Raw genomic sequence first — 27,545 nt, forward strand, 5'->3', positions numbered from 1 at the left:
TTTGAAACAGGAGCAATCCATATACCCATGAACATTATGTGAGTTCTTCAGTTCCCAATTGTGTTGGACCTTCCCAGGCTTAATTTAAACACATTTTTACCATTTTGATGAAATTGTGTTAGAAGTGAGATATCACCTTTATTCTCCTCATTCTCTTGTGCTTCACTTATTTACCTATTACTGGTAGATCAAACAAAAAATGCCTAATTTTGTTAAGTAGTTTGTTCTTAAAGAAGAGATCAACTCACAACACAAGCAATGTTTGTCTTCTCAAAAATAAAATATAGCTCATTATGTGCTATTTGAGGATTTAAAAATATATTTTGCTTCTAAATTATGTCTGAATGACATTAATTAAAATAGCTGTATATGTATAATCAGTATTTAAATATTCATTAAGTCTTTGCTAATATATTTTCTAGTAATTGTTTTGACAAAGTAATTTATAGAAAACATCACTATCTTATCAATTGAAAATTATCATCTTACAAATAAAGATAGTTTGGGAGTACCGATAGATGATTGAAATAGGAAAGATATTTGACAAGGAGGGAACAGTTTCTTGGCATCTGGGGAAAGCTGGAACGATTTTTCTCGGTGTATTAGTTTCCTGTTGCTGCTTTAAAAATTATTACGAACTTAATAGCTTCAGGGAGCACACATTTATTATCTTATCGTTCTGGAGTCAGAAGTTTGCAGTGGGCCTCACTGGGCTAAAATTAATGTGTCAGCAGGGCTGCCTTATTTCCTGGCTGTTCCAAGGGAGAATCCACTTCCTTAACTTTTCCAGCTTCTAGAGGTTTCCTGGATTCATTGGCTCGTGGCCCCCTTTAATCTCCAAAGCCAGCAAAGTCTTTCTCATGATGCCATCTTTCTGGCTCTGACTCTTCTGCTTACCTCTTCCACATTTAAGGGACTGTCATGATTAATTACATTGAGCCCAGCTGGATAATCCAGGATAATTTCCTTACTTTAACTTCAGCTGATTAACAACCTTAATTCCATCTGCAACTTTAACTCTCTCTTGCCATGTAACGTAATGTTCACAGGTCCTGGAGATTAGGATATGGACATCTTTATGGGCACATTATTTTGTCTACCGTAGTGGGTAACTCAAAGATAGAGACCTAAAATGGTATAAGATTGTACCATATAATTATGTTTGTTTGTTTAGGTAAGGAGTTAAGGGGTGAATACACACTACAATTTAATACTTGCTCACATCTCAGTTTGCTATTTATTTTAAGAAGTTATCATTTTAGAAAGTTCTGATCATGCTTTGTGATCCAGATTGAACCTATCACTGGCAATTATCTTCTTTAACAGTACTTATTTTTCTGCTGGCTTGCCACTTTTATTTTTTTTAGCAAATGATTTTGCAGTTATCAATAATATATGCCAATTGGATATGAACTGTCTCATACTTGATATCCCTTTCTTGTTACCTTCTGGCAGGTAGTGAACAATGTTATTTGTTAGACTAATTTTAGCTCATATAGATTTCTACCCACCACCAGGGGAAAGGGTTTGCATTAGAAATAGCAAGAGATGCAAAAACAAATAAACAGCAGTTTTCAAACACTTAAAGCATTTACAGAACTTTTTCTTCAAATTATATATTCTGTGGAAGTCTGTAGACCATTATTTGAAGCACATAAAAATCAAACTGTGTTGTTGGAAGAGAGAAAGCTCCAACCTCACTCCTCACTTGGCAAATCCATCTTGAAAAAGACTAAATTCATGTGCCCTCAGGAAAGGTACTAGGAAGTTAAGGATGAAACAAATAAAAACTTCTATTTTGTATTTATTTTTATTAAAAATGTTTTCCCCAGCTTTATGGAGATGTAATTGACATATAGCATTGTGTAGGCTTAGAGTGTACAATGTAATGATTAGATACGTATATATATTGCAAAATGATGCCACAATAAGGTTTATTAACACATCTGTCCCCACACACAGATAAAATTTGGGTGTGTGTGGGGAGAACTTTTAAAATCTACTCTCAGTAATTTTCAAATATACAATAGAGGATTGTTAACTATAGTCACCATGCTGTACATTGCATACCCAGAACTTATTCATGTTATAACTGGAAGTTTGTACCCTTTGACCACCTTCACCTTTTCCCCCCATCTCCCACCCCCTGTCCCTGGCAACAAATAAAAATTTTAGTAGCAGGCAGAGTGTCCAGGGTAGACAAAGAGTGAGGTACAATGTGGACTGGAAGTCCAGGAAACAGAAAAATCATAATAAGCTGCTGGAATCTGTGGTACTGAAGTCATGACTTAAAGTTCAAATAAGATTTTGGACGAGCCGAGACAAAAAGGAGGCAGCACAGCAGAGAGTAAAGAGCTGAGTGAGGGCAAAGAAACCAAAGAAGACAGGCCATGTTTGTGGATAGCACATAGTTCATCTGGACACCAGCACAGGCTGCATTTAAGAGAAGACTGAGAATCTGAGTCAAGACATGGCATGGGGCAGGCTGGAGAAAAGCCTTAAATAGCAGAGTGAAAAAACTGAGTTTATTTGCTCATGGGAATCTTGCACTAAACACTGGAGTCAGGAATTAGAAGTAGGTTGGATTAAAAAAGCGAAGCTCATTTATAAAAAGCCATTGATAGTATGACAGTCTCCTTTGAACTAATCAAAGAATGCATGTTGGTGAGCCACGACGACTACTTTGACTTTCTGTCATGCCGTGTAGTGTGTCCTAGCTTGTGACAACGAGTGTGCTCAGTCATATCTACTGATCCCAAAGATTTTCTTTCTTACAACCCACTCTGCTATTTTCTGTAATAGCACACTTGAAATTTACCTATCCCTAGAAGGGCATTTAACTTAATTGAAACATAGAGTTCAGTGAATATAAAGCCTATTTTTTGATACGTTGCATCCTTGACAATGGTTTCATTGTGGTGAATTCCCACAGGAAGATCGATTTGGCAGATGTGAGCAGGACTTTATATGACTTTAGACCTCAAAGGAAATCACAGCTTATTTTCATACATTCTGTCAGTGTTTGTTATAAAAGTTCAGTAGATTCCACTGTCATATTGTACAATGTATAGTTTTTTTAGTAACAACTTTTTCTTTTAATTGAGTCAAGCTGAGTATTTCTACCACATTCTTTCAGTTGCTATTGCTATGTTATTTGTGTAGATTTCTGGTTCACACCACTGGGAAAAACATGCATGGAAACTTTTATTTATTTATTTATTTATTTATTTATTTATTTTATTATTATTTTTTTTGCGGTACGCCGGCCTCTCACTGTTGTGGCCTCTCCCGTTGCGGAGCACAGGCTCTGGACGCCCAGGCTCAGCGGCCATGGCTCATGGGCCCAGCCACTCCGCGGCATGTGGGATCTTCCCGGAACGGGTCACGAACCCATGTCCCCTGCATCGGCAGGCGGACTCTCAACCACTGCACCACCAGGGAAGCCCGCATGGAAATTTTTATTCACTTTCTGGGGAAAACCCACCAGTGAGGGGCCCTTTTGGCCCTATCTCTGTAAATGGCACCATCATCCCCTCAGTTTCTTAGGCAAGAAACCAGGGAGTCATCACCGATGTTTTCTTTTGCTCTCTCCCATTAATTAGATTTTTTTTTAGGTGGTGACAATTATCTACCCTCTAGGCTCCCCACCATTTACAATGTGACTTAAGCTCCTCCCATCAAGAGATAGATCTACTTCTCTCTTTGAATTTGAGTAGGGCTTGTAAATCTTTGGAGAAATGCTTTGTAACTTAATTGATTAATATATGTGCTATTTCCAAGCCTAGGTGTCAAGCAACCTTGCACATTTCTGCTGTTCTCACCTATACCGCCTATACCTCTGTTCTGCCACCATGAGAACAGACCTGGGCTAGCCTGCTGAGGGACAGAAGACCATACACCATGAATCAATTGATTGATCCCAGCTGAGGCCCCAGACATGTAGGAGAACCCAGCCAAGATCAGCAGAGCTATCTTACAGCTGATCTGCCGTGTGCTATGTGCTGTGAGCTCTCTTACAGCTCAGTTCACTGAGACACATGAGCAAGGTCCTTCCAAACTTTCCTGGCCCTAGCTAATCCATCAGTTTATGATTTAAGTAAATGCTTGTTATTTTAAGGCACTAAATTTTGTGTGGTTAATTATTCAATGAAAGCTAACTGATATATCCTCCTTCACTTAATTGTTCTCTGAGTATTGTGGCTTTTACCGCCTTAATATAATTTCTCTGCATTTCATTTTCTCCTCCTTTACTGCCTTCTATCTCAATTTTAATCCCACCTCATTTCTACTACTAGAATAGTCATGTTTTTCTTCTACTTAAACCCCTTTAATGGTCATCATTTTCAATGGAATAAAGCACACACTGCTGAAGGGAGTCACCCTGATGGCTATGAGCCCAATTTATTATGTCAGACTCCCTGGCTCCCTCACTTTCTGGCTGTGTGACCTTGGGCAAGTTACTAAAGCACTCTGTGCTTCAGTTTCCTCATGCTTAAAATGAAATAAAAGTGAGCCATTGAGAGTAGAGTCTAGAATAGAACCTGGCACATCATAATTATGAACATTATATGTACTACAATTTTTAGTCCTTAGTATGAAATATAAGACCTTCTGTGAACTGGCTCTTTTATCTCTCTCTAAAGTTGTATGTCACTATGACTTCTTCACAACCCAAGTCAAAGCCCTTGGTTCTTCCAATATGTACCATGTTGTTTAAAGCCTCCATATTTTTATTCATGTTGCTTCAATGTTTTGAGTGCCTGGTTCCTGCCTCTCTTTTCTCTGGCCTCTAGTCCCCTTCTCTGACTATATGAACTTCTTCTCTTTCAGTGCTTACCTCAAGCAGTGCTGTCTTGATGAAGTCTTTTCTAGACTCCACTGGTATAATTAGTTATGTCCTGATTCATGCCCCCATAGTATCCTGCCCATACTCCTTGCATGGTATGTATTGGCTTATACAGTCCAGACTGTCGGTTCCTTTTAGGGAAAAACAGTGCGCTATTTGTTCTTGTTTCTCCATCATCTAGAACAATGCCTGAAACATAGTCTGAACTTCAGAAATGATGATTACAAATTTAGGATACTATAAAGACACAGAGGAAATAATTGAGAAGAAACAAATCAGGCTCTAATTTTCTGTTTCCAAAATGCTAAAGTCATAGGTGCTCTTGGAGTGATTGCAGATAACTATAGGCAAGGAGGCCATTGGGATGGGGCTGAATGTAGGCAAGAGTGTGTGGGTAGGGCACTTGTGGGTAATGCTGTATATCCTTGTGGATCTTGAAGAACTTGGAAGATGATAATATAACTAAAACACTAGGGAAAAGCTGAAGTCCAGGAGCATGGCATTACTAAAGACATGTAGAAACTGCTTACTTTGGTTAGAATAGACAGGTTTCTACCATTTTAACTACTATGAATGAACGCAAGGACAATTTAAAAGTTGGGATCTTTGACAGTAAGATAATTTTCAAGTTATGTATGCTGTGTTCTAATTTCATGCTTGTTTTATATATATATATATATATTTTTTTTTTTTTTTTTTTTTTTCGGTATGCGGGCCTCTCACTGTTGTGGCCTCTCCCGTTGCGGAGCACAGGCTCCGGACGCGCAGGCTCAGCGTCCATGGCCCACGGGCCCAGCCGCTCTACAGCATGTGGGATCCTCCTGGACCAGGGCACGAACCCGCGTCCCCTGCATCGGCAGGCAGACTCTCAACCACTGCGCCACCAGGGAAGCCCCTATATTTTTTATGAATATTGTCTCTTCTTATAAACTTAATGTTCTTAAAAAGGAACGATGGAATGCTTATGATCATATATGCTATAGGACATAGGAAAGTTGGGATGGGAAATATTTCATGAAGTTGATTTTTCATGCATTTAATGAGCCAAGTTTGTGATTTCCAATGATTAAAAAAGCACTCCAGTAGAATCACTGTTTGAAAACCAAACATCATATAATACCTCAATGGAGAAAGTTGGAACTCTATATCAGTTATACAATAACTCCCCGTAGCTTCTCCCCCAACAACTGGAAACCATCATTCTACTTTCCGTCTCTACTATAGGAACTTCATATAAGTGGAATCGTATAGTATTTGTCTTTTTGTGATTGGCTTATTTGACTTGGCTTAATGTCCTCAGGGTTCATCCCTGTTGTAGCATATGTCAGAATTTCCTTCCTTTATAAGGCTGAATCATAAATCATTGTATGTATATAACACATTTTGCTTATCCATTCATCCATCAGTAGACACTTGGGTTACTTCTAAGATTCAGCTATTGTAAATAATGTTGCTGTGAACATGGGTTCATAAACATCTCTTTGAAACTCTGCTTTTAACTCTTTTGCTTAGATATCTAGAAGTGGAATTACTGGATCATATGGTAATTCTATTTCTGACTTTTTGGGAAACTGCCATACTGTTTTCCACAACAGCTGTACCATTTTACATTCCCACCAACAGTGCAAAAGTATTCCAGTTTCTCTACATCCTCACCAATACTGTTGGTTATTTATTTGTTTGTTGGTTGGTTTATTTATTTATTTGTCATCCTAATGGATGTGAAGTGATGTCTCATTGTGATATATATGGGGTAAAATTTCACTGTAATTTTGATTTGTATTTACCTAATGTTTAGTGATGTGGAACATATTTACATGTGCTTATTAGTCATTTACATATCTTTGGAGAAGTATCTACAGAAGTCCCTTGCGCATTTTTGAATCATGTTTTTTTTTATATTATTATTGAGTTTTAGGAGTTCTCTATCTATTCTGGATTTTAATCCCTTATCAGATATATGATTTTCAAATATTTTCTCTCACTCTGTGGGTTGCCTTTTTACTCTGTTCATAATGTCTTTTGATCCACAAAATTTTAAATTTTTCATCAAGTTCAGTTCATCTCTTTTTTCTTTGGTTGCCTGTGCCTTTGGTGTTATATCCAAGAAATCATTGCCAAACCCAGTACTATGAATCTTTTGCCCTATGTTTTCTTCTATGAGTTTTATAGTTTGAGGTCTTATGTATAGGTACATTTTGAATTATTTTTTGTATATGGTGTTAGATAAAGGTCTAACTTCATTCTTTTGCATGTAGATATCTAGTTACCTCAGCACCATTTGTTGAAGAGACAGACTGTCCTTTCCCCATTGAATGGTCTTGGCTCTCCAGTTGAAAATCATTTGACCGTATAGGCAAGGGTTTATTTCTGGGATTTCTATATTTTCCATTGGTTTACATGTCTGTCTTTATGCTGGTACCACACTGTTTTGATTATGGTAGCTTTTTCATAAGTTTTGAAATCAGGAAGTGTGAGTCCTCCAGCTTTATGTTTTACACATTTTTGTGACACCCTGATCCATGGGCGCACTTGACGGATCCTTCAAACACTTGTGGATTTAATGATGGAACTGCAACTATCATCTAATGTGGGACATGCTGGGAAACTTGCTCTTATCTTGCCAAACCTAGAATAATTTCCACAGAACTATTTTCAACAAGAAAATATCAAACATATTTTTCATAATATAAGTTATTCCAAATACTGCTTACTAGTGAAGAATGAATTGATTTATTCTCACAGTGTTTTGCCCTCTTTTATATTCATTAAAATTCAGGTGATTGGTATTACAGAAAGAAAATCTTTTTCAGTTTAGTCATGGATTCTGAGCATAAAGTTTTTCCAATGCTAGAAAACTGATCTGGCACCATTTCTTATCCATAGCAAAATAGCATGATCTCTTTATTACAGTTTTGACTTAACATTATGGTATGTATTAAAAGTCTAAGGGAATATAATAGAAGATGTTAAGGTTGTATTTAGCAATGCCATGATATAAAGATATGAAGACAAAGTGATTAGAATCTAAGGAAGTAAATATCAGAAATGATATACATTATAAATCACCTTAGTAAAAGAAGCCTAGTGCTAGCCATTCTAGTTTTATTGAACCATAATTTCTGTTTGTTTTTAAATTTATGAGCATAATATTTATCATCTCATTTTTTTTTTCTGATTAAAACTTAAGAGTTTCAGAACTTTAAGGCATCTGAAAATTCATTGTATTAGTTAAAGTAAGACTTGTGTGCTGTAATAAATAGAACTAACAATAGTTTAGTGGCTCAAAGAAAATAAGTTTCCTTTTTCCCTCATGCTGTAGTCTGAGATGAGCATTCTAGGTTAGCCTACAGCTGTGCTCTGGGCAATCTTTCAGAGTACCAGCTTCCTTCTACTTTGTTTTTGATGATTCCCTCGGGCATTGTCTTTACCAGCTTGAGTGAAACTGGTTTCAGATACTTCCTTATTCTAGTTTGTGGAAGAGAACTTGAATACAGGAGCTCAGTACAAGGTTTTATAGGCCAGGCTGGGAAGGGGTAAATGTCACTTCTGCTGACGTTCCATTGGTGAGAGCTCAGTCACTAAGCCACACCTGGCTACAAGAGGAACTGGGAAATAAGGTCCTGGGTAGGCACTCATGTCAGCTATAGCTCTCTTACTATGTAGAAAAGGAAAAATGAATTTTGGATAACAAACGGTGTCCTTCTCAATCACCCAGGCCAAAGCCCTCAGTTTCCTAGTGAGGGTAGGGAGACTGGAGAGCAATTAATCACTTACCACCTATGTGACCTTGGACATACAGCCTTTACCACTTAATCAGCCATCTGACCTGGACTACCTAACCTTTACTACTTACCACGGATGTGACCTTGAACACATAATTTCTACCACTTACCACCCATCTGACCTTGAATAATTAACCTCTGTCATTTGTTTCTTATAGACATTGGACACATAATCTCTACCATTTATGTGACTTGGTGTCATGACCTTTACCACATAACACCTTTATGACCATCTTTTAATTTCTACCACTTAACACCTATGTGACCATGGCCTATAACCTCGATAAGAATATTTTTCTCATCTTTACCTCATAGGATTGTGTTAGACAAGGTAATTAATATAAAGACATTAGAAAAATGATGAGCACATAGTGCTCAATAAATATACTCTGCTGTTGTTGCCATTACCACCATTACCACTCATGTTACTACTATTTGTATTACCTAGCTAACAGAAAACTAATAAACATGATAACTAATGAATGTTTCAGGGCCTCCAGGTTATTAATATAGAGTTTAGTTATTGCTAAGCATAGAAATGCTTCTGAATTAAAAAGTTATAGTCAATATAATGTCACCTTTACAAGCATTTAATATACACACTTTAATAGTATGTAGTAGTTATAGTCTCAGATTAAATGGGAGAGTAACACATTTGTATATTCTGGTTCTATTTGCCAGTTTTAAGATTCAGTGACTCGTTTATTGGATATTGGTCCTATAGGAGAAATTAGAACATAAAAAGATAATTTATTCTGAATATAATATTAGAGTTAAATAAACTATCAATATATTTTATTCATCCTTTTGTTATGCTAACATCACAGGGAAGCTAAGTGACCCTGATGATTATTAGCTCAAAGCATAAACCATTTAGTTGGAAACAGAAGTCAAAGGACTAAAAACTCCAAGTAGCTGTTTGCCAGATTTTCCAAAATGAAATTCAGTTAATTTGTAAATATGTCCTTAAATGCAAATGATTTTTTCCTTCCTGCATGGAGCAAAATAACTTGGACAGTTGAAAAGTCCTTATGAACTAAAGAGAGTAAACAAATCACTATCAAAGTCAATGTATTTCCCTATGTTTTATAGACATCACAGCAAAAATTTTAAACATTCAACTTCAATTGATGCCATAGCTTGTTTTGTCTTTTCTCTAGATCAGTTTATGTATATATTACCTAGAGTTCCCTTACAAAGTGTGTTGATACCTCAGTTACCCTAAATGAGAGTTCATGCTTGTTGATTGCATGTATGGTGTGATTTTCAGAGAGACTATCTATCTGTAAATGTGCAGTTTTTGATGTATATTTTAAAGCCTAGCAATTATTCAAAGAAATTTTCATAGAATGCAGAAGATCCTTGATATTTGTAAATTATGCCTGCACGCACACGCATACACACACACACACACACACACACACACAGATTTAATGAATTTATATTCTGTTGAAAATGAACCTGAGAATGAAATGAAGTGTTATTGCTGGTGATGGAAATAATGAGAAGATACAAAGTGACTTATTAGAAAATAGAAGCTTGGACTAAATTAAGAGCAAGCAGTCAAATCTGTGGTGGCTTGGCTGATGTCATGAACAAGTCCACCATGTGTTTTATGTAGAAATGTGAAAATAAGAACCCTGAAATTATTTCAGTGAGTGCTCCAGGAAGAATTAGGTTTTATAGGTTTATTAGTGGAAACATTGAGAGCTGTTTTGTAAAATTGATAAGGGTATGAAAAGACACCAAATTTTTACATTTAGTTATGATATATTATGAAGTAAATTATGTGCATATGATATATAATGAAGTAAATTATGTAAATTTTATTTAAGGATTTGGGGAGTCTTTCTAGCCTCAGCTTATGTTCTCTGCAGTGGCAATATTTATTTAGCAAAGAATAATCATTTCACTCACCACTGATCTCTTACTCACTAAACACATACTGTCAATCTGTAAGCCTAGACATTGGATTGTGTTCTGTCTGGATTTTGCTAAAGTAGCGCTAACATGAAAATGTAGTTTAAGGCCAACTATTTTAAAAAAAAAAAGCTCTAGTTTATGTTTATAGTTACAGCTTTTAAATCAATTTTCAAATTAATTGATTTTCAGAATATACTGAAAGTGAAAAATGTGTCACTACAATTAGAATTAAACAACAGTGTGTATTTAATTGTGCACAGTTAGACAATAACTTTCTAATTTTCATGAGAGATTTCATGGAAATGCAGGTGAGAATCATCCAGTTTCTTTCATTTTATTTTAGTAAAGGTATGTTTACTTGAAACTAATATTCTACTATCAGTCAAAACATTTTCCTGAGTAGTCTCACTTTATTTCAATTCTTCAGTTTGCAGATACTAACAAGTTTTACCCCTGGGGGTCGCTATTTATCTATATTTTGAAAAAACAGTTTCTTGATGAAGTGATGTAACTGGATAACTGTAGTGTGTGGTTTACAGTTTAAAGAAACATTGCTGCAGGAAAAGTCTAAATTTAGACGAAGTTTCCTAGGGACTAAAATACCATCCTTTGTAAATTAAGTGATTCCACAGAGGCAATGATTTTTCTAGAGATTTCATTCAGAGATAACTAAATAGTAATTATGTTCAAAATAGCCATGTATGTATCTCAGGAGATTTAAAAATGCTTTACCAATCTGAGGCAGTTATGGGCTGGATGCTTTCCCAGTCCCCAGGGAATGGTGGAGGAGACATGGGGCTGGGAAAAGGACAAAGGACTCAGGCAGGAGAGTTAGGTTCTACTCTGGCTCTGTTTTTCACTGACCAGGGATCTGATCCAGTCTCTTATGCCCAGCTTTTCCCTTTGTAAAATTAAGGTAGAAGGCTCTGCATTATTTCAATACTCCCTTCAGGTCCTATCTTTCTAAGAGCCCTTGTCACTATCTGTCAGATTTTAAAGTTTTCAGATGAAAGGGAATGAAATTATTTTTACTATTTCATCTACATGGTAGACAAATTTCAAGATAGCAAAACAAAAGTACTATTTTTTTTGTTGTGGTGCAGCAGAATGAAGTGACTATCACTAGAACATTTTCTTTTTCAGTGATGTGAAGGGGGAACTGATACCCTGGAAAGTTTATAGCTTTTTAGGTCAGGTTAAGTGCTTTTTATCAATTTTGCTTAAAGAATTATTATTTTATCAATGCCTTTTTTTTTTCAATTATTCACTTGGTGCTGATTGATCCAAAAGAGTAAAAAGTCCTGGCCTAAGAGCTGCTGGATTATTTTTCTTTCCCAACTTGCAGCCAAGAAAGCTTCACTCTCAATGAACCACGTACCCTTCATTTTCAGGCTTGGTGCTCTTTCAGTCTCCAGGACTAGTTCTGTGCTAGGTGTCCCCTGATCCTGTGCCTCTGATCAATGATAACAAAAATACCTAGTGTTTGTAGCACACTCTAAAAAGAATTTTACACGTTAAATTTTTTTCATAACAACCCTGCGAAATAAAGCAAGTAGTATTACCTACCTAATTTGGGACTTATGGAAATCAAGATACAGAAGGAGTAAGTGATTTATCCACATGATTTGTGCAGTTTATAAGCTAACCATGAATTGAATCCAGATTTTCAGTCTCCAAATGTTTACTTTCTGAAGATCCAGATTCTCTTTTATACTAAGTTCAGTTCACAGAATTCTGTTCTGACATTTTTCTCGTGTTTGAGGCTCTGGACTAGTAGATTGTCTTACAATGCCATCTATTATGGGCTGAATTGTGTCCCCACAAGATTCTTATGTTGAAACCTTAACCCCCAGTAACTCAGGATGTAACTGTATTTAGATAGGGCCTTTACAATGATGATTAATTTAAATGAGGCCATTAGTGTAGGCTCTAACCCAACTTGACTGGTGTCTTTCTAGGAAGAGAAGTTTGGACACACATAGAGACACCAGGGATATTCATGTACAGAGGACAGACCATGTAAGGACAAAGCGAGAAAGCTGACCATTTTCAAACCAAGGAGAGAGGACTGGGAAGAAAACAAACCTACTGACACCTTGATCTTGTATGTCCAGCCTCCAGAACCGTGAGAAAATTAAGTTCTGTTCTTTAAGCCACTCAGTCTTCTGTGGTGTTTTGTTATTGGAGCCTTAGCTGACTAAGACACCATCCATCTGAAAATAATGACATAGTATCTAACATGCCAAGCACTGTGTTGCTCTTTGGGATTGAGAGATGAACGATATAGGCCATGTCCTCAAGGCCCTCATAATCTAGTGTAATGTGTGCTTACAGTGGTGATCTGTGGGGAGGGGGAAACAAACAGCTAATACTATAAGGTGTGCTGAGTTACGACAGGGAATCCATAGAGAATCATGGAAGTACAGAGAAGGAGGCTTTGTCTCAGCCTGAGTTAAAGTGGGGTAGAAGTAGAGGTGGGGAGCCCAGAGAAGGTAACTTGAAGAGCAGTGAAAGTTAAACATCCCCTCACCCCACAAACTATTACATAGGATCTAGTCATGGTCCTGAACTCCATCTGGGTAAAGGCCAGTTATCTGCTAAGATATTCTTGATTTCAAATATGTACATAAATTTTCAGGATTGTTAGCCTCTGGATTTTCTTTTCCCTTACTCTGTCAACAAACCTAACACAGCTCTGATACCTACTGTTTTCCTGAAGTACCTACACCTTCCTTTCTGTCAAATTCCCTTTGGAAGCCACGTCTTAGCACATCCAACTGGTTCTTGCCATAGCTTGTGAAAACTTGCAATTCTGTGTTCTACACATGTGATAATTTCTCCTGTCCAGCAGAAGTTAACCAGGCCATTGTAGACTTTGTTCTAAGATCTAACAGTATCTGTATAGAATAATCAAGCCAGACTATAGGCTTCCTACCAAATAGCCCTTATCTATGGGAGCATCATGAGTTTTTGCAGCTCATCTTTATCTAACTGTCCGTAGAAAATTAGAGATAAACATGATGTCATCAGTTTGGCTACACTGCTGAATACAGAGAAAATATTGTCTACTGTGAAATAGGTTTACAATGTCCATAAGTAATGTAGGACTTGAGAGAAGATGGCATCATGGAACTTGTGGTTATCTATATGGAAAATTTTTGTATATCCATATGGAAAAAATTGAATTTAACTCCTTCTTTACACCATACACAAAAATTAATTGTAGGCGTCTTTTTTTTTTTTTTTTTTTTTTTTTTTTTGCGGTACGCAGGCCTCTCACTGTTGTGGCCTCTCCCGTTGTGGAGCACAGGCCCCGGACACGCAGGCCCAGCAGCCATGGCTCACGGGCCCAGTCGTTCCGCAGCATGTGGGATCCTCCCGGACGGGGGCACGAACCTGTGTCCCCTGCATCGGCAGGCAGACTCTCAACAACTGTGCCACCAGGGAAGCCCTAGGCGTCTTTTAGATTTAAGTTTGAATGGTAAAATAGCAAAACTTTTAGTATAAATAAAGCTCACCTGGAAGAATTCTGAGTATCTTTGAGACTAAACTTCACAACATCGTCCTATTTCTCTGCTTGTGTGACTGTGCATTGAGTAAGGGTAACAAGGCATCCTGCACAGATATCAGAGCACATTAAGAGGAGCGAAGGTTCTCTTCAGAAAGAGAAGGAGGAAGCTGGAGCTTCAGACTTTAGCATGAGCTGCTGCTGAGTGGAACTCCATCTGCAAAGGCTTGTTCCATCTTGTTTTTGGTCTGCAGCCATAGGCTTGGCTTAATTAGAATGGTTAGGGGACAATGTTTTGAATGTGGCCACTCAAAAAGTGGTGCTTGTAGCCCTTCTTTTGAAAAATTATTTCTTATTTTGAAGACAAGCTAGAGATTCTTTACACTATTGTAGAACACATCAAACAATGACTTATGTTTCACAGTCTTTTATAGGAGAGTTGTGAACTTCTACTGTTAACACTGATGACTCTCACCTAGCACATTTTCCTCGCATGGAGCTTAGCATCATTGTGGTGGAAATGGGCTAGGGGAGGGCTCTCTTATGTATCCAGAACTAAGGCTTATGCCTTAACTTGTGCCTGGTAAATTGTATCCACTATGAATATTTAAATCAGAAATCTAGGGTACCATCTATTTCTGGAGAGGCCCTCCAGTTAGGAGTTCATAGTTATACTCTAAGGGAGGCTTTGAAAAAAATCCTTCAGTACTGCCACTGTCATGATGAGGTTGGATGAAGGTAGCAGGACTCTTGAAAATACTTCCAGCCACCTGACGTGCCTCTCCTGTTGCTTTCTATTGTTTTACTTCCCCCATGCTTCTAATTTGTCTTCCACTGTGTGGTCTTTCCTGCTCATTCCAATAATCTTTCAAACTCAGTTTTGCTGGAAAATATTAAATGGTACGTTATAAACCTAAATAAATGACAGCAGTCTGGATTCAAATATCTAATCCTTCAGTAAAATCTGTTAGCACCACTAATTGCCAGATTTAAGGATACTGTATGTTGCTTTCTCTGGATATCAATGAAATAGTTTTTATCCACCCTCCATTCCTACTCCCTTCTTTCTGTCCTTCTTCAAAAAACAAATATTTTTTGAGAGTCAGTTATTTCTAAGTAATGAGAATACATAAGTGAACAAAATTAAGTCTCTCATTCAAATGGAATGACATGAATAATAAACATTAAAACATTATAGTATATCAAATAATTATATGTATTGTTAGTGAGGTCATCTAGAGGATGTGACTGATGGTTAACCTGTGAGCTGGATCCAGACAATTGGAGGCTTAACCTCTCCCCTGTCCTTGGAATGTATGCTCAGCTCACCCATACTAGGAGCCGCTTTAGGGATGCAACCCTGAGAGAGTAATGTGTTGTTGAGACCATCTGGACTGAATACATGACTGAACCCCATTAAGGCCTCTATATAAATGCTTAAGATGCTTATGGGCATGTGCTGAGCTCTACTCATCTTGAGGTTGCCCAGAACAAGCCTTATATGTAAATTCTCTTGCTTATCAAAACTGCCACCTGCCAATCGGGAGTGAACTGCCTCTTTCTTGGGTCTTTCTTTACCTTCCCTGTACAGGGGCCAGTTTCAAACTTCACCGTGGGAATTCCTGAGGTTGCAAACCAACAGTTGGTGAGCCAGCCAGGGAACTGAAGAAATGAGTCTTGGGAAAGAGGCATCCATAGTAGAAATCTGGGGATGGTCATTGACCTCTAAGTGGGGGAGGGCTGACCTGTATGCTAGATGCTTGTGGACTGCAGAGTGAGTACTAGGATGTCCTGAAAACCCAGGCTGGTTTGATGCACCTCTTTGAGGAACTGTGAAGAAGGGAGACAAATGGCTGTGCAGTGCGCTGGCCTCTACTGTGGGCAGGTCAGCTGGACACTGATGCTCAACTAGAGGCTGAAGCATGAGTTAGAAAGTCAAAAAAAAAAAGCTGAGATTAGAGAAGGTTGTATGGTTGTCCACTGCTCTGCTAGCTTCAGGGCTGGCAGACAAGGTGGGAAAGCAGGATAATAAATTGGAGACCTTAGCGAGATGTTTTGCAAAGCTAAGGAGGGCACAAGGTGCCACAGATTAAGGTCCAAGCACTTGTAACAAAGCCTGGTTGAGACACTAAGAGGTGGAATCCTTGGGAAAGTGATGAGAGTGAAGAGGAGGATGTTATGGAGATTGACAGTGCAATGGAAGAAGCACCCCATGTTGTCTGACCCCTAATATAGAGGAAAACAAAAACACTGCATTAGCACTTCAGCCAGCAGGGCAGCCCAAGTTCAGAAAATGTTCATGATGAAAGAGTATGCATCCACTGAGCTTATTGATATGGCGGCTAAGTTCCAACAAAAGGCCAGGGACAGTATCTAGGCATAGCTAGTATGGCTATGGGAATTGGGGGCCATGGCATTTCTCTAACCAGGCACGAGGCAGAGAAAATGAGCAACATCACCACACATGATGCCCACCAGCAGCACCTGCATGGTACTCAGGAGGTTCAAGGGACTCACTTCCTTATAGATTGGATTATTTTATCCTGTAGGGAGGCTTGGCCCAATGAGGGCCTGGAAATCTATGGAGGCGGAGTATATTTTTAGGGAGGTAGGAATGAGACAGGCCATCTACACCCCTGTCTTTGAAGACCCTGATTGGGCCACATTCACTACAGGAATGAAAGCCAAGATCCTCCAGTTCTCCTCAGCACCTGGTGTGAGACCTGATATTCATGGTGGCCTAGCCATAGGACAAGACGTTTATAATGTTGGACAGTCCATTGCTGATCTGGGGGAAACTGACAAATCCTGGGAACAGGTATGGACTGTGGGAAAGACCCGAAATAGAGAGGGAGCTTGAGAAGCCAAAAGCCTATCCCAGTTGGCTGTAAAGTGTCTGGTGAAGGTAACTGGGAGCAAATGTGGTTTGACTTCATTGCTGCAGGGCCCCCACCTGAAAAGACAGACCAGCAACCCAACACTGTGTTTTTGGCCTGTAGAATGCCTTAAAACCTGAACAACAGTTCAGACCTGCCCCAACTATCCCGAGTGCTCCACAGGCTCCAGCAGAGGCATCATGGGATGAGTGCTTCCCATGCCCTGGGTATAGGATGCAGGCCAAGGTTGCCTCCAGGTGAGGGCCATTGGGAATGATTGGGGCCCCATGTTGAGCTCACTATTCACTGTCCCCCAGCAATATACAAAAGGCTCTGGTTGATACTGGAGCCAAATGTACTCTAATCCGTGTAACCCTCAGAATTTTCCTGGCCCCCTCAGAGCCATCGATGGTTATGGAGGACAAACGGTTATGGTCAGTAAGGTTCCTTTGATGTTGCAAATTGGGTGTTTTCCCCCATGGGAATACAAGGTTTTTATCTCTCCAATGCCAGAGAGCATAGTGGGCATTGACATCCTACAAGGTCAAACTCTGCCAACCTCTACTGGAGAATTCCACCTCCAGTTTAAAGTAATCAAACCAGTGCTGAGGGGAAATGCCAACTGGGAACTGGTAAGTCTACCTCCCCAAGGAAGAGTGGTAACTGTCAAGCAATATAAATCACCTGGAGTTAGGGGGAATAAGGTAATAGGAGAAATTATCCAAGAGCTGCCCTGAACAGGTATTGTACACCCTGCCCATAATGCTTCCAGCAGCCGGGTATGGCTGTTGAACAACAGTTTTAAAGATGAATAAACAATTGTAATAGATGAATAAAGGAAGGTAAAGATAGGGTGACTGGTGGAGATGGGGGATTAGGTGGTGCTGTTTTATAGGTGGTTGTCAAGAAGGCGGCACTTGATCAATACCAGAAGGTAACTAAGGAATGAGCCATGTAGACACCAGGAAAAAGAGGATTCTGAGCAGAAATTAGCAAGTGCAGGTGTCCTGAGGTGAAGTTTGCTTGGTGTGTTAAAGCAACAACGGAGTCCAGTAAAACTGGAGGAGAGTGAGTGAGCCAGTAGTGGTGGTCATAAGGCCCAAGAAATGTCATGGATCATAGGTAATGGATTTGGGAATTTACTCCAAATAAAATGTGAAGCCAAAGGAAGGTTTCATTATATGCAGAAAAATTTTTAAGATAGATTTTTGCTAAACTTTCCGAAATTCCTAAAATTGATTAACGCTTCTAGTTCCAATTCTGCTGGGTTTTATAGTCATAAGTGGAAAGAATTAAACTTTCATGTAGTAAACAAATATAGGTAAACAATATTCTGGGGAGATATGTGATTTCCCAGAAGTAAATGATATTAGCATTCTAAATTGATAAATAATAGCACTATAACTCTATTCTGGCTGTTCTGAACTATGTGTGGAAGCTTTTGGGCACCGTCAATTACTGCCAGGAGTTAGGGTGAAACTTAAAAATTATTTAATATTTCCTCTCATAATAAGCATTACGTATTTAAGCATTACCAAACACTGTCAAAATAAATGTGGTATTTTCCATAGTGAGCTTGTAAGACCAATCTTTGCTCTGCCACATACTTACTCTTTTACCTTGAGCAAATTCCAACAGCATCTTTGAGGCTCAGTTTCTTTATTCCTAGCATGGGCATCATAGGATCTAATTTACAGATAATGTCTGTTAAGCACTTACCCCAGTTTTTACCACATAGTAAACATTTAAAAAAAGTTGTAGCTACAACAACTATATTGTTTTTGGTCTCTCCCAGTATTGTTGCATATTGTAACTAAAATAGGTTACCGTATTTGCATTCTGTTCACTAAAGCATACTTATTAATGTTTATTGATATACTCTTTTTTTTTTTTTTTTTTTTTTTTCAATATGCGGGCCTCTCACTGTTGTGGCCTCTCCCGTTGCGGAGCACAGGCTCCAGACGCACAGGCTCCAGACGCGCAGGCTCAGCAGCCATGGCTCATGGGCCCAGCCGCTCCGCGGCATGTGGGATCTTCCCGGACCGGGGCACGAACCTGTGTGCCCTGCATTGGCAGGTGGACTCTCAACCACTGTGCCACCAGGGAAGCCCCTATTGATATATTCTTAATTTTTTATAAATTCTGAGGATCCAAAAATAATATGTACCAGAATAAAACAAAGAAACCCCATAAATGCAAATAATTTAGACAGATAAGCAATACATTCTTTTATACAAATCAATTAACATGAAATTTTAATTTCAGAATAGCCAGCCTTTGCTTAGTATTATTAGGACTTATTTTTTTGTTGTTGTTCAAAGAATGATTGACAATGCCTATTTTTTCTTGACTCACCTGGCATTTTGCTGATAATATATGTTCAAAAAATGCTTGGCAAAGAAAGTGTGTGTGTGTGTGTGTGTGTGAGAGAGAGAGAGAGAGAGAGAGAGAGAGAGAGAGAGAGAAAGAAAGAGAGATTTAAAAAGTAAGCCACAATTGGGACTCTTGTACATTGCTGATAAGAATGTAAAGTGGTGCAGCCACTATGGAAAACAAAATGGCTGTTCCTCAAAAAGAATTATTATGTGATCCAGCAACTCCACTTCTATGTACATACCCAAAAGAATTGCAAGCAGGAACCAAAACCAAAACAGATACATGCCCACCAATGTTCATAGCAAACATTATTCACAGTAACGAAAAAGTGAAAACAACCCAAATATCCATCATCAAATGATTAGATAAACAAAATGTGATATATACATACAATGGAATATGATTCAGCCTAGAAAGGAATGGAATTCTGATAAAGGAATGGAATGGGAAAACCTGGAAGACATCATACAATTAGAAATAAGCTAGATTTTAAAAAATATTGTATTATTCCACTTATATGAGTCACATAGAATAGGTAAATTCACAGAGGCAGAAAGTCTAACAGAGGTTACCAGAGGCTGGCAGAAGGGGAAAATGGGGAGTTTCTGTGAAATGGGTACAAAGTACAAAGTTGTGTAAATGGATAGTGTGATGGTTATACAACATTGTGAATGTACTTAATCCCATGGAATTTTATGCCTGAAATGGTTAAAATGGTAAATTTTATGTTTGTGTATTTTACCTCAATTAAAAAAGAAAAAAATAGTCTGTTTAGAATTTTCAAAACCAAAATATCTTCAAAAATAAATTGGCTAAATATTGCCCAGATAAATACAATTATTTATTTTGTGATACATGTTGTTTTGTACATTCAATTATTGAAAATTTATTACATATTATGGTTGTTTTCCCAGCTCATTTCCTAGAACATTATGTACCAGCCATGCAGTTTGGGGAGAGGGGTATGGAGTATTCCTATTTTTACACCCTCCAGAATTGTTTTAACTTATCATGGTAATTTGGTGCTTCTTGTCACAGAGATTGCTTCAGAGATGGGTAGTTGCCCAGGCATAAGACAACATATTAAGGGCTACAATATTAATGTCTATGAAAGGAGCATAGCTGTAGACTAACTACCTCAACTACTGAATGCTTCCATTCTCCAAGAAATGGAGATTTGACTGTGTCATGGACATTTTTTTAAAAATTGAAGTATAGTTGTCTTACAATATTTCAGGTATACAGCAAAATGATTCAGTTATACATACATACATATGTGTATATGTATATATACGTATATGTGTATTTTTCAGATTCTTTTATAGGTTATTACAAGATATAGGTTATCCTTTTTTTAGCATCTTTATTGGGATATAACTGCTTTACAATGTTGTGTTAGTTTCTGCTGTATAACAAAGTGAATCAGCTATACATATACATATATCCCCATATCCCCTCCCTCTTGCGTCTCCCTCCCACTCTCCCTGTCCCACCCCTCTAGGTGTTCACAAAGCACTGAGCTGATCTCCTTGTGCTATGCAGCTGCTTCCCACTAGCTATCTATTTTATGTCAATGCTAATCTCTCACTTCGTCCCAGCTTACCCTTAGGTTATTGCAAGATATCATGACTGTTGAATATAGTTCCGTACTGTACAATAGGTCCCTGTTGTTTATCTATTTTGTATATCCATTAATCCCAAATTCCTAATTTATCCCTCCCTCTCTCCCCCGTTTGGTAACTATATATTTGTTTTCTATGTCTGTGAGCCTAACTTTGTTTTGTAAATAAATTCACTTGTATCATTCTTTCAGTTTCCACACGTAAGTAATATCATATGAAATTTGTCTTTCTCTGTGTAACTTACTTCACTTAGTATGATAATCTCTAGGCCCATCCATGTTGCTGTAAATGGCATTATTTCATTCTTTTTATGGTTGAGTAATATTCCATTATAGATATATATATATAATTTTTTTTCTCAAAATATATCACAACTTTATAATAACTGCAATTCCATAACTTTCTCTGGCTATTAAATGTTACCATGTCTTAAAAATTCTTACAATTCTTACAGGAGTACTGTTTCAAAACCAAGTTATAATTTTCCAGATATAAATAAATAAGTTACATAAAAACTGCCATTTAATTTTATTGGTACACTTACTAAGTTGTCCAAGTTTGTCCAATAAAGGTCTTTTTATTAATGATTCATAAATTCGTGTGAACTTTAAATTTTCTCTTTTAATAGATAGATATGTACTCATCTGTTAGCATTTCTTTTGGTTTTAATTTTAAGTACTGTATTTATAGTTACTTTTGTAGGTTTTTCTTTTTTGTGTATTTGGTTTTTTATTGAAGTACAGTTGATTTACAATGTTGTGTTAGTTTCAGGTGTACAGCAAAGTGATTCAGAGATATATATATATATATTCTTTTTCCGATTTTTTACCCTTATAGTTTATTACAAAATACTGAGTATAGTTCCCTGTGCTATACAGCCTTGTTGATTATCTATTTTATATAGAGTAGTGTGTATATGTTAATCCCAAATTCTGAATTTATCCCTAACCCCCCTTTCCTATTTGGTAACCATAAGTTTGTTTTCTATGTCTGTGGGTCTATTTACGTTTTGTATAGAAGTTCATTTGTATCATTTTTTTTAAGATTCCACATATAAGCGATATATATATATTTGTCTTTCTCTGGCTTACTTCACTTAGTATGATAGTCTCTAGGTCCATCCATGTTACTGCAAATGGGATTATTTCATTATTTTTTATGGCTGAGTAATATTCCAGTGTGTGTGTGTGTGTGTGTGTGTATACACCATATTTTCTTTTTTTTTTTTTTTTTCATTGCAGCACTATTTACAATAGCCAGGACACAGAAGCAACCCAAGTGTCCCTCAACAGACGAATGGACAAAGAAGATGTGGCACACACACACAATGGAACATCACCCGGCCACAAAAAAGAAACGAAACTGAGCCACCTGCAGTGAGGTGGACGGACCCAGAGACCGCCACACAGAGCGAAGTCAAGTCAGAAAGAGAAAAACAAACACCGCACGCCAACACATACACACGGAATCCAAAAAGAAAGAAAGAAAGAAAGAAAAGGTTCTGATGAACCTAGGGGCAGGACAGGAACAAAGACACAGATGTAGAGAACGGACTTGAGGACATGGGGAAGGGGAAGGGCAAGCTGGGACGAAGTGAGAGAGTGGCATGGACACTTTTTTTTTTTTTTGCGGTATGCGGGCCTCTCACTGCTGTGGCCTCTCCCGTTGTGGAGCACAGGTTCCGGACGTGCAGGCTCAGCGGCCACGGCTCACGGGCCTAGCCACTCCGTGGCATGTGGGATCCTCCCGGACCGGGGCACAAACCCGTGTCCCCTGCATCGGCAGGCAGACTCTTAACCACTGCGCCACCAGGGTGCCTTCCTTGCCAAGAATGCCAAGACCTACTGAATCAGAGATCCTTATCTGGCATTGTGTCCCCAGTAGGAAGAATACATGGGATCTGGAACTGAGTGGGGGTAGATGGAGTGGCTCCCTGTCATCTTTCACAGTGACCCACTGGGCTCCTTTGTGTTTCTTATCCCCAGAAATCTGGACCCCTCCGAGGTAGAGGTCTCTTACTAGGGGACTCAACAATGTTCTCACAAACTATGAGCTATGGCTGCTCCCTAGACAAGAAAAGGAGTTGCCATCTTGGCAGAGATAATTGAGTCTGATCAAAAGGAAGATACCCAAAGGCAGCAGAGAGGAATAAGCGTGAACTCAGGGGAATGACTTGGATGCCTCTTGGTGCTTCTTAGACCACTTGTGACCACAAATGGACAAGAGCAGTGACCCCAGCCTGAGAAGCCTGAGGTCACTAAGGATCCCTCAGGAAACGAGAGCACAGCTCGTATCCCAGGAAGCTCACCAAGATCAGTGGAGGTAAAAGCTAAGGGTGAAGGAATTCAAAATGGATAATGAAGGGGAGGGAAGAAGACTAGCAGTGGCCGTCCTGAGGCCAACGGCAGTGACAGGGGCTGCAATCTGCCCCATGAACTCCCTCTTTTAAGTTTCCCCTCACAAAGGGAGCCCCACTGGACTTGTGGAGGAGCTGCTCCTAACACGTGTGTGGAGAAGTAAATCCATGTGATGCAGGGATGCACTGTGGCAGGCATCGGGTGCGCTGCTCAGATACCGATTCAGGAAAGAACACATCTGGCGGATTCAAGGATGAAGTCAGCTGACCCCCTCCAGCTGCGGCATCTTTAGGCTCTGCCTCGGCTTTTGAGCCAAGACCACACTTCCTGGACAGCATCCAGCCAATGACTGAGCACAGTCTGTCCGGTAGGTCATCTTTGCTCCAGGGTCCTCCATCGGGTTGGCCAAAACTTTGTCAGCCCCCCTCCACCGTGATCTGAGTCTCTCTCTTCTCCATCTTGTTTCCTACTCCCTTACCGTTTACAGGTGCCAGATCTGAACCATGGTCTGAACCATGGGTCGTCTTCGTCCCTCCTTGGATGTTCTTCACAAACGTCACCCCCATCCGCAATCTCTTGTCCTTCTTACTCAGCCTCACTGTCTGCTTTCAGTTTTTACTCACAGCCATAACATCTGCATCTCGGGAAGAGAAGGAAAACATTTAAATGTCCTGTGAACTGCGATTGGATGGAAATGATCAGCCATTCATAAGATGGTTAAGTGATGCTCTTTCTAAGGCTGCTTCTGGATGACTGCAATGCACGCGTTTGCTTTCCTGGTTTGTTCTTCTTTCAATAAAGAGGTCACCCATATTTTCTTTATCTGCTCATGGACATTTAGGTTGCTTCCATGTCTTGACTGTGTAAAGTGTGCTGCAATGAACACTGGGGTGCATGTATCTTTTTGAATTATGGTTTTCTCAGATATATGCCCAGGAGTGGGATTGCAGGATCATATAGTAGCTCTATGTTTATTTTTTAAGGAACCTCCATACTGTTCTCCATAGTGGCTGTACCAATTTACATTCCCACCAACAGTGTAGGAGGGTTTCTTTTTCTCACACCCTCTCCAGCATTTATTTTTATAGACTTCTTGATGATGGCCATTCTGACCAGTGTGAGGTGATACCTTATTATAGTCTTGATTTGCACTTCTCTGCCACATCTTCTTTATCCATTTGTTTGATAGACATTTAGGTTGCTTCCATGTCTTGGCTATTGTAAATAGTGCTGCAGTGAACATTGGGGTGAATGTATGTTTTCAAATCAGTTTTTATACGGATACTTTTATGACTTAGCATCACAAAACACAACCAGTCTATACTAAAAACTATGTTTCAGGGAATTCCCTGGTGGTCCAGTAGTTAGGATTCTGTGCTTCCACTGCAGGGCGTGCGGGTTCGATCCCTGGTCAGGGAACTAAGATCCTGCAAGCTGCATGGCCAAAAAAACCAAAACCAAACAAACAAACAAAAAACCAAAAAAAACCCCAAAAACAAAACAAACAAACAAAAAACTATGTTCCAAGTAAATCCACTGGCATGTTATGAAACATTAGAGGCTCACCTGTCCTCAGGAAAGGTGTCAGTACTTTGGTAATTTTTAGAGTTTAAAAATAACTCGAGAGCTACTAGAAAAACCACTGGCAAACAGACGGAGAAGCATGTGAAGCTATAATAAAATTACCTGTATTTCCTTTCTCTTTGTTTAATATGCTAAATGCAGAACAGTGCTGGGTGTATCCCTAGGTTCATTTAACCTAAACTCTGTAATTTTGCCCAAGAACATTCAGAGCAAACAGTGTCCACCTTCCCCCGCAGCCCCTCTTACTTAAAGCAAGAGAATCTTCTAAAGCAAACAGAGACAAATTGTTCTCAGTCTGAAACTAAATCCCCTTTGGTGGAGGTGGAAAAGGCCTTTGACTACAAAGAATACAATAGCCAGTTATTTTGGTACTGTTTTCTCTGTTCAGTAAGTGCAGGCTTGTGTCCTTTCTCCTCCCTTCCTCCCTTTTTCCATTATCTGTCGAAAGAGGAACAGCAAAAATCAAACAAGCTAAAATAAAATAAAGTAAAATAAAATCATGGGGACAAATGATTGAATCAGATATAATCTTAAGGAGACAGAGTTTAAATTCTGGTTTTGATGTTTTAGTTATACAAGTGTACACAAGGTTCATTTTGGTTTAGCTTTTGTAAAGGTATATGCTTTTGTATTCAAGGAGAAGTATTAAACTGGAGTTTAGGAGATGAAATTACTTTCTATAAATTCATGGAAAGGAGGTTTTCACGGAAGCATTACCAAACAGGAATCTTAACTCAAGGCATTTGACCACTATCATTCTGTGTCTAATTGGGAGGAATAAATTACTGAAAATTGTTATACATTTTTCCAAATAATGCTTTGGTAAGTCACAAAAAGGCATTCAAAGGGACACAAATTGTTGAAGGTTTTAAAAGAATAAATAGAAGTAACTGGAAACTAAACCCAGCAAAACTGTTGAGCAGATGTGGGGACCACCGTTTAATAGGGATTTTGGAGAAATGTGGTTTCTCACTACTCTTCACTTGAACTTTGAGCAATTGTTTTGTGCTTTTTAGCTTACATAATGTACATGACTTGAAATTTCCTGTAGACAAGGGAACATTTCTAAATGCTTAGAAACCTAACAGCATGTCTAGAGGAATTATTTCTCTAGGTTAGAAAGAAAAGGGAGAATGTGCTGGCAGTGATTAGAAGAGTTTCTGTTCCTTCAGAAGATGATCAAAGTTTGTAATGAAAACCTCCCTTGCAGCTGTCCAGCAAACGTGCTGGGTGTGTGGTAGGAGGGGCCAGTGTCAGAGACCTGAGGCTCCACTGAAGATCTCCCAATCTAAGCGACCCAAGGTGACTCAAGGCTCTGGGTAAATGACTTACTCTGCCTTGTTTGTAACTCCTTTTCCACCATTTGTTTTCATTTAACTGTATTTATTATGCAAAGAAAATGATGATAAGAGCAACAATTCTGAAAGAAATGTATTCACTCAAAAATCCATCTCTTAAATCATTTTTCATTATTTGTTTTTGTTTTTTTCTTTGTTCCTTTACAATATTTATTGTTCATGTGCACCTATGTCATTTATAAGTAGTTGTAATCACTTCAAAGATACGGTTTTGAATTCACCCCAGTATTTCACCCCAGCATCTGTTTATGAGAATTATTCCATGTTCCCATTAGTTTTACAATAATCTCATTAATGGCCATGACTGCCTGTTTCTGTAGTACTTGACAATTAAGTTTTATCAATCTTTTGTAGCCACAAATAATATTAAGAAAGGTACTATAAATCCATTTTTAGAGAATGAATGTTTTTGTAAAAATATATGTCAGGAGCCTGAGGTACAGGGTGAGACATTAAAGCCTCAGCTAAGACCAAGACTTCTGAGAAAGGGCAGAAGTATGTGAAAGAGACATACAGGAGAATTTATTGAGCCTCCTTGTGAGACAATGGAAAGTTAGTGGGGAAAAGAGCCAATAATACTGATATGTTCACCATTGTTTAGGTTTTTTCCCCATTTATTATTATTTTATTTCTTATTTTAAAATTTTTCTATATTTTCTCATTTTAATTTTCTTATTCTTTTATTTTTCTTAATAAAGATTTAAAGAGGAAACATATATGATAACAATTGTTCTTGATAAATATTGCCAAATTATTTCTAAAGTAGTTTCTCATTGACTTTGCCATTAACATAAAATAAGAACAACCAGTTCCTACAAATATTATTAGCAGCCTCCATATATTACACAGCATATAAATGAACTCAAGAGAGTTTATCACGGTGAGTATAGGGTGAGGAAAAGGATTGCCTGAATTGCTTTGGAGATAAAGACAACCGGGTGGGTATATCTGACTATGCTTATATTTGCTAGTTGTATTGTATCCTTCATGACCTAGCTATTGTGTTATTGGTTAAAAATCTCTCCTCTAGGAACCTCTTCCCGTCCATTCAAATGGTTACAGTGAGAGTTGCCATATTATTGTTACACAGTTTTATTTTCCATTGTCACCATTGGTTGGACCAGAGATGAGACTTTGACCCATTTGGGCTATTGAGTTCCTTCGCTGGGAATATAGGTAAACACTGGAATCAATTTATCCTTGTTTCCAAGACTGTAATATGGGAGACCCATGGGTTATTGGTTGTTTGTTTTATCACATGGATTGTGAAGGAGATGAAGCTTGTCTGCAGGAATATCATACAAGAGGAA

The 27,545-nt window shown here is 38.4% G+C and overlaps 1 long non-coding RNA gene across 3 annotated transcripts in view; it reads left to right on the forward strand.

The window, feature by feature from the left end:
• Window positions 1–27,545, forward strand: part of LOC309798292 — a 55,743-nt gene that overhangs the window by 16,982 nt on the left and 11,216 nt on the right. For 2 of the 3 annotated variants that reach the window (XR_014293051.1, XR_014293053.1), the window contains one exon: window positions 12,513–12,710. This is a non-coding gene — a long non-coding RNA (uncharacterized lncRNA). Of the gene's footprint in view, window positions 1–12,512; window positions 12,711–27,265; window positions 27,412–27,545 lie in introns of those variants that run through there. The other variant, XR_014293052.1, reaches the window with a different exon arrangement.

This window comes from Mesoplodon mirus (assembly GCF_964341445.2).
Source record: "Mesoplodon mirus genome assembly, chromosome: 2".
NCBI lineage: Eukaryota > Metazoa > Chordata > Mammalia > Artiodactyla > Ziphiidae > Mesoplodon > Mesoplodon mirus.